Below are 11,276 nucleotides of genomic sequence, written 5' to 3' on the forward strand. Positions count from 1 at the left end.
GAAGTCTGACCTTTGGTAAGTACCTCTGTAGAAGGTACTTAGCAGCTGACGATCTGAGAATCCATGGTGAGGGCATTGCATGGTATACCCTCTAAATCTTTCCCAAGCCTCACAAAATGATTCATGGTTCTTCTGAATGAAACTTGAGATTTCATTTCTTAATCTTGCTGTTCTTGATGAAGAGAAGAACTTGGTTAGAAATGCTCTTTTGCATTGCTCCCAAGTTGTGACTGATCCTTGAGGTAGAGACTTTTCCCACTGATGAGCTTTGTCTCCTAGAGAAAAAGGAAATAGCCTCAACTTGAAACTGTCCTCACTCACTCCATTCATCTTAGTTAGATCACAGACTCTATCAAAGTTGTCAATGTGATCTAATGGGTCTTCTAATGCCAAGCCATGGAACCTGTTTGATTGCACCATGTTGATCAGGCCAGATTTGATCTCAAAATCGTTTTCAGGTGTTGGGGCTTGAATCCCATGTCTTTGACCTTGAGCATTGGCCTCATCACCAGCTCCCACAACTTGTCTTGGACGTGGAGGTGGTGGCTCTTCCTGATTCTGGTGGTTTCCATTACCACCATGAGCCTGTTGCCCTTGATCCATACCCAACCTCTCAATGTGCTCAGCTCTTTCTCTTTGTCTCCTTGCTTGACTTCTGGTGTTCATACACCTGAAAACAAAGACAGCACTTGAAAGGTAATCAGTAAAACAAAAGAAAATGACTTGATCTCAAGAAGATTCAAAGTCCTAATGCTAGAATGAACTCTCCAATTGGCAACGGCGCCAAATTGATAGTAGGAATTTTTCAATCCTTGATCAATTCCTCAACTACTCATGTCATTGTAGCACTTGAGGTATCAATCCAAATGGAGAGATTCTAGACACTAGAACTATGAGGAGCTATCTTAATCCAAGTCTAATAAGCAGATGAGTTGGTAACCAAGATTATCTAAAAGCATTTAACAAAACAAGCAAGAACAAACAGTAATTAAGAATTAAACAAGCAAGAGAAACTAAACAAACACTCAAATTCAAATAAAGACAAAGCTAAACCTCTAGATGTGATCATTGATCAGGGTGCTTTAAATGTGAATTCATGATGCTAAGCAAACAATGCAACACTTGCAAATCTTTAGTCTAGACTTCCAATTCAGATTAATTCATTCTCATGACAGAAATCCCTTTGTTAATTACCAATTCAAGTCTAATTCCCATTAGATGAATAAACAATCAACAAGCATAAGGGTCCAAGTCTAAAATGACCAGACAGCCTCTTTGTGCATCAAAATAAGAGCTAAGAAAGACTGAATCTTATACAGAAATATAAAGCAAGCATCACATGATCTCAAATTCCAATTAACTTAGAACTGTAATCTAGATTAATCCTCTCATGAAGGCACTAACCTCTACACTAATCCATTTTCAAACAAAATCATCATTTGTGAAATATGAATCAATGAGCATTAAGAAACAGTTCTAATATGTCATTCATGCATTTAACAATCATTCCCATGACATTAATGCATAAACCCTTAGTTAGCTTTCATTCAGGCATTTCATCAAACACTTTTGGTGCATGAAAAACCCAGATTCTAGACCCAAGTGATGTGCAAGGATCTAGCATTAGGATCAGCTAACTAAGGAAAGGAGAAGAGAATCTAAGCTTAAACAATCATTAATCTACATCTAAGCACCCTAATCTACACACCTAGAAGCTTAAAAGATGACTACTCACTAATCATGAAGAACACATCTAATCTTTTGCAAGAGATGATGTTAATCATGATTAAAAGCAGAAATGAGATGATGAGATGATAAGAAACAGACTTAGATTGATTAAATCCTTGAGATATCTCTTAATCAAAAACGTTTTTACACTAAAAAGGAAAGAAAACTAGAGAGAAACCAAGAGAGAAGATCACCTCCCTAGGGTTTTTCTCCAAAAAGCTATATATACTAAGTGCTAATGAACCGGGTCGGCCCGGAACAAACCGGGTCCTGACCCGGCTTTAGTGGGTAAAGTGGAAATCCTGCGGGTTGTTCCAGTGTCTCCCAGGTAGCATGCCTAAGACGCAGTAGATGAAGAACTTGTCTTGTGAGACTTAAATCGCTTTGTCTTAGCCGCACGCCCAAGTAGGAGTGTTTTGCGAGTCTTCCTGCGGCTTAATCTTCTTCTTCTTCAACTCGCAGGACCAAGGCGGTTTCTGGGGAATGTACAAACCGTGCGTGATGTGATCATGGACAGCCTAGAGGACTTGGAACTGGAAGCTCAAGAAGATGGACTAGAAGAACAAGAAGAACCGGATATAGAGGAAGCTTTGGAGATGCCAGCCGGTCCAATAACTAGATCAAGGAGCAAGAAACTTAAGGAAGCTATCGGAGCTATGCTTAGAATCAGTTGGAGACAACCCAATGTCTTGAGCTAGGAGGGAGAAGTTGCTATACACGCCGCATTGGTTTCTATACAGGCTCAAGATGATCAGTGAATGGGCATGTGACCCGTTTGCACTCTTTTTCCCTCTCCTTTGGTTTTGTCCCAATGGGTTTTCCAAAGGGAGGTTTTTAATGAGACAAACGGCTCACATCATATCCCTCATTCGCTGATCCAACAAAAGGCCCAAAACTTGAAGTATCGGCCTGGAGAAGAAGAGTTTCTTTCTTGTTTCTTTCTTATTCAAACTTAGTCTTTATTGTCTTAGTATTTCCGAGACAAGTCTTGGCTGTCACAGACTTGTTCTCTTTCTTTTTAAACCCTTGTACGCTCCTTGTTAAACTCGTCTATCTTTTCTATCAAAAACTCTTCTAAGTTAGATCATTTGTTCTCTTGAACATCTTAGCTTGTAAGTGTGTTATATCTTCAAGCAAACCGATTCTTTGGTGAGTCATATCCTGAGAATCACCCTGGTATATCAAAGGCCTTCCGCATCCTTTTGTGTGACCTATCATTTCCACCAAATTCTACCTAAAGTTCATATCCAAAATCTACTCAAAATCGTGAGATCTAGTGCTTAGAGTGACGATCATAAGGTGGAACGTATCAAGTGGTATCAGAGCCACTCTAAGCAAGGATCGACGTGGATCAGGTTGTGTCTAATCTATTTATACGTTTAGATCTGTTCTATCATGTTAAAAACGATCTCAAATTTTAAATCTTGATCAGCAAACCTAGTTTGTTACAATCTGTGTTTGTTGCATCACAAATCTATAGATCGTTTCATTCTGTTCTTGAATCTAGCAAATCAACATCATCGGAACCTTTTTTAAAAGTGTCGTTTCAAATTCAAACTGATTAGATCGCTCTTAGGGTTTTCCGATTGCTTGAAGAACAAGAATGGTCATTTTTATAGAATAATCGTTGCTAGTAATCCACTTTGTGTTGTTCGCAGGAAAGGATGTATGATAATCGTGAAGAATCCAGCAACAACAGTAACAAGCTTTTGATGGAAGCAATGATGGCCGAGATGAAAAAGCTGATGGCCGCTCAGTTCGAAGAATTCAGACAAGAGATCCAACATCAGAACTCTGACTACAGGCCGAACCGAGACGCCAGGAGAAGAAATACTGATCAATCTCCGGAGAGGGCTCGTGAACAAACCCGACCAGCCAGAGACGAGGCGGCTGAAGAATATTATAGCCGAGACAGTAACTCGTCAAGGAGCAATCGCCGACGACATAGACGAGTAAGAGAGGAAAGGGCTTATCCTCAAGACAATTTTGGAGGACTTAAGCTTCGGATTCCTCCCTTCCATGGGAAGAACGATCCTGATGCTTACTTAGAATGGGAAAAGAAGATAGAGTTGGTGTTTAACTGCCAACACTATACCGAGATCAATCGCGTAAGAGTTGCTGCTACTGAGTTTTATGACTACGCTCTTAGTTGGTGGGATCAGTTAGTTACATCAAGAAGAAGGAACGGCGAGTACCCGGTTGAGAGTTGGAATGAGATGAAGGCCATCATGAGAAAACGGTTTGTGCCAAGCCACTACCATCGAGAACTACATCAGAGGATCAGGAGGCTTACTCAAGGGACCCGGTTTGTCGAAGACTATTACCAAGAGATGGAGACTCTCATGCTTAGAGCCGATATAACTGAAGATTGAGAAGCTACCATGTCAAGGTTTTTGGGGGGCTTGAACAGAGAAATTCAAGATCGCTTGGAAATGCAACATTATGTTGAGGTGGAGGAGATGTTACACAAAGCCATACTGATCGAGCAACAGCTCAAGTGGCGTGTTCCCACTAAGACAAGTTATGGAGGTGGAGCAACCGTTACTAAACCCTTTTACCTGAAAGAAGAAAAGGCAGGATCTATTCAGAGGGAAGGAAAACAGATCGCTTACCCAAAAGCTGAAGCCAAATCGTATCCAGCTGCTCAAGATCAAAAAGGAAAGACAGAAACTACGAATACAAGGTCGAGAGATGTCAAGTGCTTCAAGTGTCAAGGCAGGGGACATTATGCGAATGAATGTTCAAACCGAAAGAACATGATTCTGTTGGATAATGGAGATATAGCGACTGATGAGGAAGAGCCTGAGGTTGTAGCTGAGACAGATCATGATGAACTTCCGGCTCAAGGGGCTTTGTTAGTAGCTAGACGATCTCTAAGTCTCCAATCCAAAGATGCTGAGCAGGAACAAAGAGAGAACCTATTTCACACTCGGTGTATCGTTCAAGAAAGAGTCTGTAGCCTCATTATAGATGGCGGAAGCTGCACCAATGTGGCTAGTGAAGTGATGGTTCAAAAGCTCGGTTTAAAGATGGAGAAGCACCCGAAGCCGTATAAGCTGCAATGGCTCAATGACAATGGAGAATTGAAAGTGAACCATCAAGTTCGAGTACCTTTGTCTATTGGGAAATATGAGGATGAAATCCTCTGTGATGTCTTACCAATGGAAGCATGGCATATTCTTCTTGGCCGGCCATGGCAATCGGATCGAAAGGTCATACATGATGGATATACTAATCGACATTCTTTTGTTTATAATGGCAGGAAAACTACCCTGGTGCCTTTGACGCCTCAAGAAGTTTACCAAGATCAAGTACAGCTCAAGCAAAAGGAAAAACCAGTCACAAAACCCTCTAATTTCTTTCTTAGGGCCGGTAAAGTTAAGAAAGCTTTGTTAGCTAAACAACCGATGCTCTTATTTGTGTTTAAAGAAGCTCTCACGAGCTTAACTAACTTGACACCGGTTATACCGAGTGAGATGAAATCTCTTTTGCAGGACTATGAGGACGTTTTTCCTGAAGAGAACCCCAAGGGTTTACCTCCCATCAGAGGAATCGAACATCAAATAGATTTCATGCCCGGAGCTTCCCTTCCGAATCGTCCAGCCTACAGAACCAACCCTGTGGAGACCAAAGAACTACAACGCCAAGTTAATGAGCTGTTAGAGAAAGGGTACATAAGGGAAAGCTTGAGTCCTTGTGCGGTGCCTGTCCTACTTGTGCCTAAGAAAGACGGTAGCTGGCGCATGTGTGTTGATTGTAGAGCAATCAACAATATTACGGTTAAATATCGACACCCTATCCCTAGATTAGATGATATGCTTGATGAATTGCATGGTTCTAGTGTCTTTTCTAAAATAGATTTGAAAAGTGGCTATCATCAGATTAGAATGAAGGAAGGGGATGAGTGGAAAACCGCCTTTAAAACTAAGCATGGATTATATGAATGGTTAGTAATGCCGTTTGGGCTAACAAATGCACCTAGCACCTTCATGCGGTTAATGAATCATATTCTTAGAGCTTTTATAGGTGTATTTGTTGTGGTATATTTTGATGACATTCTGATCTATAGCAAAACCTTAGGAGAGCATGTTGAACATTTGAAATCTGTTTTAGAAGTGCTTAGGAAGGAAAAGCTCTTTGCTAATATTAAGAAATGCACATTTTGCACAGATAATCTTGTGTTTCTAGGTTTTGTTGTAGGTGCGGATGGAATCAGGGTCGATGAAGAGAAAATAAGGGCCATCAAAGACTGGCCGAACCCTAAAACTGTTGGAGAAGTGAGGAGTTTCCACGGCCTTGCGGGCTTTTATAGGAGATTTGTGAAGGATTTCAGTACATTGGCCGCTCCCCTAACCGAGATCATCAAGAAAGATGTGGGATTTAAGTGGGAACAAGCACAAGAAGAAGCGTTTCAAATACTTAAGGATAAACTAACCAATGCACCGGTACTTGTCTTACCTAATTTCCTTAAGACTTTTGAGATTGAATGTGATGCTTCTGGTGTAGGAATTGGAGCTGTCTTAATGCAAGACAAGAAACCCGTGGCCTACTTTAGTGAAAAACTCGGAGGAGCCATGCTGAACTATCCTACTTACGATAAAGAACTCTATGCCTTGGTGAGAGCACTCCAAACGTGGCAACATTATCTGTGGCCCAAGGAATTCGTTATTCATACCGACCATGAGTCTCTCAAGCATTTAAAAGGACAACAAAAGCTCAACAAACGACATGGCCGTTGGATCGAGTTCATTGAGACATTTCCTTATGTTATCAAGTACAAGAAAGGTAAAGACAATGTAGTTGCCGATGCCTTGTCACGCAGGTATGCTCTAATTACTACTCTTGATGCCAAGCTATTAGGCTTTGAACAGCTTAAGCTTCTCTATGCATCCGATTCTGACTTTAAAGAGAAATATCAGTCTTGTGAAAAATTTGCTAAGGATCATTATTTTAGACAAGAAGGATACCTCTTCTATGATAATCGTTTGTGTATTCCTAATTGTTCTATTCGAGATCTTTTAGTCAGGGAAGCACACAGAGGAGGTCTTATGGGGCACTTTGGTATAACAAAAACTTTGAAAATCATGCAAGACCACTTCTATTGGTCGCATATGAAAAGAGACGTAGAAAGGATCTGCGAACGATGTGTCACTTGTAAACAAGCTAAGTCCAAAGTCAGGCCACACGGTTTGTATACTCCCTTACCTATTCCCTCTCATCCTTGGATCGATATATCTATGGACTTTGTGCTTGGATTGCCTAGGACTAGGACTGGGAAGGATTCTATATTTGTTGTGGTAGACAGGTTCTCAAAAATGGCTCATTTTATAGCTCGTAACAAAACCGATGATGCATCTCATATAGCTAGCTTGTTCTTTAAAGAAATTGTGCGTCTGCATGGAATGCCTAAGACCATCGTATCCGATCGTGACACGAAATTCCTTAGTTATTTCTGGAAAACATTGTGGTCTAAGTTAGGTACTAAGCTTCTATTTTCTACTACTTGTCATCCACAAACTGATGGGCAGACTGAAGTAGTTAATAGGACCTTATCCACTTTGTTGCGTGTTCTAGTCAAAAAGAATCTTAAAAGTTGGGAAGATTGTTTACCGCATGTAGAGTTTGCATATAATCACTCGATGCATTCCACTTCTAAGTTTTCCCCATTTCAAATTGTCTATGGTTTTAGTCCTTTGTCTCCTTTGGATCTAACCCCTCTTCCTTTGAGTGAGAGAACTAGTCTCGATGGAAAGAAGAAGGCAGAACTTGTTAAAAAGATCCATGAGAAGGCTAAACTCAACATAGAAGAAAAGACCAAGCTCTATGTCAAGAAAGCAAATAAGAACCGGCGAGAGATGATTTTCGAAGTTGGCGATCAAGTTTGGGTACATTTGAGGAAAGAAAGGTTCCCAGCCGAGAGAAAGTCCAAACTGATGCCAAGAATTGATGGACCTTTCACCATAACAAGAAGAATCAACAACAATGCTTATCAGCTTGATCTCCGAGGTAAGTATAATATCAGTTCTAGTTTTAATGTTTCTGACCTTGTTCCTTTTGTGGCAGATGAACCAGATTTGAGGTCAAATCCTTTTCAAGAGGAGGGGGATGATGCGATCATGGACAGCCTAGAGGACTTGGAACTGGAAGCTCATGAAGATGGACTAGAAGAACAAGAAGAACCGGATATAGAGGAAGCTTTGGAGATGCCAGCCGGTCCAATAACTAGATCAAGGAGCAAGAAACTTAAGGAAGCTATCGGAGCTATGCTTAGAATCAGTTGGAGACAAGCCAATGTCATGAGCCATGAGGGAGAAGTTGCTATACAAGCCGCATTGGTTTCTATACAGGCTCAAGATGATCAGTGAATGGGCATGTGACCCGTTTGCACTCTTTTTCCCTCTCCTTTGGTTTTGTCCCAATGGGTTTTCCAAAGGGAGGTTTTTAATGAGACAAACGGCTCACATCATATCCCTCATTCGCTGATCCAACAAGAGGCCCAAAACTTGAAGTATCGGCCTGGAGAAGAAGAGTTTCTTTCTTGTTTCTTTCTTATTCAAACTTAGTCTTTATTGTCTTAGTATTTCCGAGACAAGTCTTGGCTGTCACAGACTTGTTCTCTTTCTTTTTAAACCCTTGTACGCTCCTTGTTAAACTCATCTATCTTTTATATCAAAAACTCTTCTAAGTTAGATCATTTGTTTTCTTGAACATCTTAGCTTGTAAGTGTGTTATATCTTCAAGCAAACCGATTCTTTGGTGAGTCATATCCTGAGAATCACCCTGGTATATCAAAGGCCTTCCGCATCCTTTGTGTGACCTATCATTTCCACCAAATTCTACCTAAAGTTCATATCCAAAATCTACTCAAAATCGTGAGATCTAGTGCTTAGAGTGACGATCATAAGGTGGAACGTATCAGTGGGGGTTGGTCTCCTTGCTCCCAGCCAGCACGCCCAAGTCGGAGTAGATTGCGAGTGATCATGCGGCTTGGTTCCAGCGTCTCCCAGGTAGCATGCCCAAGTCGCAGTATTGTGGACTTAGAAATTTTCTTGCTCGGGAGCCTCAGACCTCATCCATTGATAGCTTACCCGCACTTCTCAACTCGCAGCATCAATTTCCAGGCATTCGTCTTCAGGCCTGCGAGTTAACCAAGTCGCAAGGCTTTCTCGCAGCATTCAGAGCAGCTTGGACCACTTCGCATTCCGGAAATTGTAACTTCTAAGATACTTGTCCGAATTGAGTTATTCCGGTTACAGAGGACAGAGGACTCATATATCTCCAACTTTGGTGAATGAAGCTTCGGTGCTTGGGAAGTGGAAGGCTTCCTGGAGGGCTCATCTTTGCAGTGCATTTACACGATCAGAGAGAGGCGTCTAGATATGTGTCCATTCCGGAGACCGTATCTTCCTGCTCATAGCTCCGAATTCAATACTCGTGGACATTCTGGAAATAGGACTCAAATTTATCTGATTCTCATGAAGGCCCTGGAAACTGAATCGTCTTGGAAGTGCACCGTCCTTCTCATTCTTCGGAGCTCATCGGTTTGGTCCAAAACGGCAGCGAGACAGGAGTTTCTTCCGCCGAGCTTAACTTTCTGCTCACGCGTCCGAATTGAGTGATTCCACTTGCTATGGAACCATGATCTAACCCTCTCAAACTGTGATGAATCTTCCGACAACTGAATAGGACCGGAAGGTTCCCCGGACAAGCGATAATTCAGGAGTATCAGATTGCTCCGGAATGGATGCGAGAGAGGTCTGTCTTCCGGTGACCGTATCTTTCAGCAGTGCTCCAAATGCCTTTATTCAACCTGTCCTGGGTTCTTGACTCAATTATCTCCAACTTTACTGAAGACCCTATAAGCTGAATCGTCCGGCAAGAGCTTCCGGTGACGCAATTTCGGAAATGAATCTGCACCCGGGATTTTTGGCCGAGAGACTTGACCGCGGTACGTGTTTTTGGCCGAGAGAGCTACCCGCGGGAAGGATTTTGGCCGAGAATCTTCGGCCATCAGTACATCATTTTGCCGAGAAACCCAAAATTGCTCCTTTTCACCATTTTTGATAAGTTCAACTCCATTTCTTCATCTGAATCACATCCTCCACTCCAAATAAACTCCAAAAACACCTGTTTAACACTCCAAAACATGCAAAACTCTCTTGGACCTAATGCAATCTCCTAAGTCCTAAAACAATGCCTAAAGACCTAAAATGCATGCAAATGAGACATGATTTGGACTAGAATATGTACATTAAATGATGCAATTTATGAATATATCACTGACCACGACTGGACACCTGTTTACCGCGGTCTCTTGACCTCTCACCGCGTTAAATGGTCGTTCAGATGATACCCGACCCCAAACCATCCACTTCACCTCATTCCACCTCACCAAGCCCCACTCCACCTAATTCATCACTTCCCACCACCTTTCATCACCACCTATCACCTTCCCAAACCTCTTCGAATGGATCCGGTCCATCTCCACCAGCATTCCGGATCTAGGTAAGTTCTCTTTGGCCTTACTAAGTTCGATTGACTTGTTTCACACTGAAGACAATGTGATTTAAGTCTGGGGGAGGATTTCATCCCTTTCTAACCACTTTTCTTTCATGAGTCTTGCATTATCTACACTTTTTGCATTTTCTTTAAAGTTTTGCAAAATCGGTTTTCAAAACAAAATACGTTTTAAAGGGAATAGTGAACATGAATCAATGATAGTTGACTGTGTGCTTTTAGACTGTTCCTAGTGACATGCTCATTCATGATTTAGGACTAGACTAGGCCGGTAGCTAAGCACATTTGAAACAAAGTACCCTAGAGGAATTTGAATAATTTCGATTTAGATGAAGGAATACACTATCTCTGTTTTATTTGGACTTAACTTGGACGTAATTCTCTCAGTGAAGCATTAGACCAGGGAAAAGAATCATACATTTAGGACTCCTTTACCCTTTTTACCACTCTCTGTTGATCCTGAATGGCTAGTTCATCTTTAGCTAGTTCCCCACCTTAACCAATCCTCTTTCAAACCACATGCACTCTTGTTTTCTATTGTCTTATATGCAGATATGTGTAAAAACATTGGAGAGAAAGAGGAACGACGCAGTTTTCAGTCACCAAAAACATAGATCGGCATCGGAGGTTCTCTGGTCCATGAACATGGAGTATTGTTTCAGAAAAACGGCAGATAACTGCTGGAATTTATTAATGGAATTACTCTCGAGCCTCAAGAACCATTCCAAAGCCGCACCCTTTAAGTGTTCGACAAAGAGGAGGCAGAAACCGGCATCCTTTTCGTCTACGCTGAGATTGGGGGCATTTCTCGAGAAAGCTCCCCCATGCCGATCTGAAAAGCTGTGACGTGTGCTTTTGGGTCAGTCGTTCCTTTGTAGAAAGAAATCCTTATCTTTCCCGGCTCGAGAATCCTAGCCTCGGTGATCCACACTATAAAGGGTGTTCGCTGCGTTTCCTCCATCATGTGATCTATCTCTGGTGCCGCCTTGGATACATGGTGAACTTGAGATCATACTGGTTTCATCTTGGAG

General features: G+C 41.8%; 1 non-coding gene across 1 annotated transcript; it reads left to right on the forward strand.

Moving 5' to 3' along the window:
- The first annotated feature begins 58 nt into the window (after window positions 1–58).
- Window positions 59–165, forward strand: LOC112087208. The gene has a single exon (XR_002899972.1). It is a non-coding gene; the product is annotated as a small nucleolar RNA R71 (small nucleolar RNA).
- The last annotated feature ends 11,111 nt before the right edge of the window (window positions 166–11,276 follow it).

The sequence above is a fragment of the Eutrema salsugineum genome, unplaced genomic scaffold, assembly GCF_000478725.1.
Source record: "Eutrema salsugineum unplaced genomic scaffold, Eutsalg1_0 scaffold_9, whole genome shotgun sequence".
NCBI classification, from domain to species: Eukaryota; Viridiplantae; Streptophyta; class Magnoliopsida; order Brassicales; family Brassicaceae; genus Eutrema; species Eutrema salsugineum.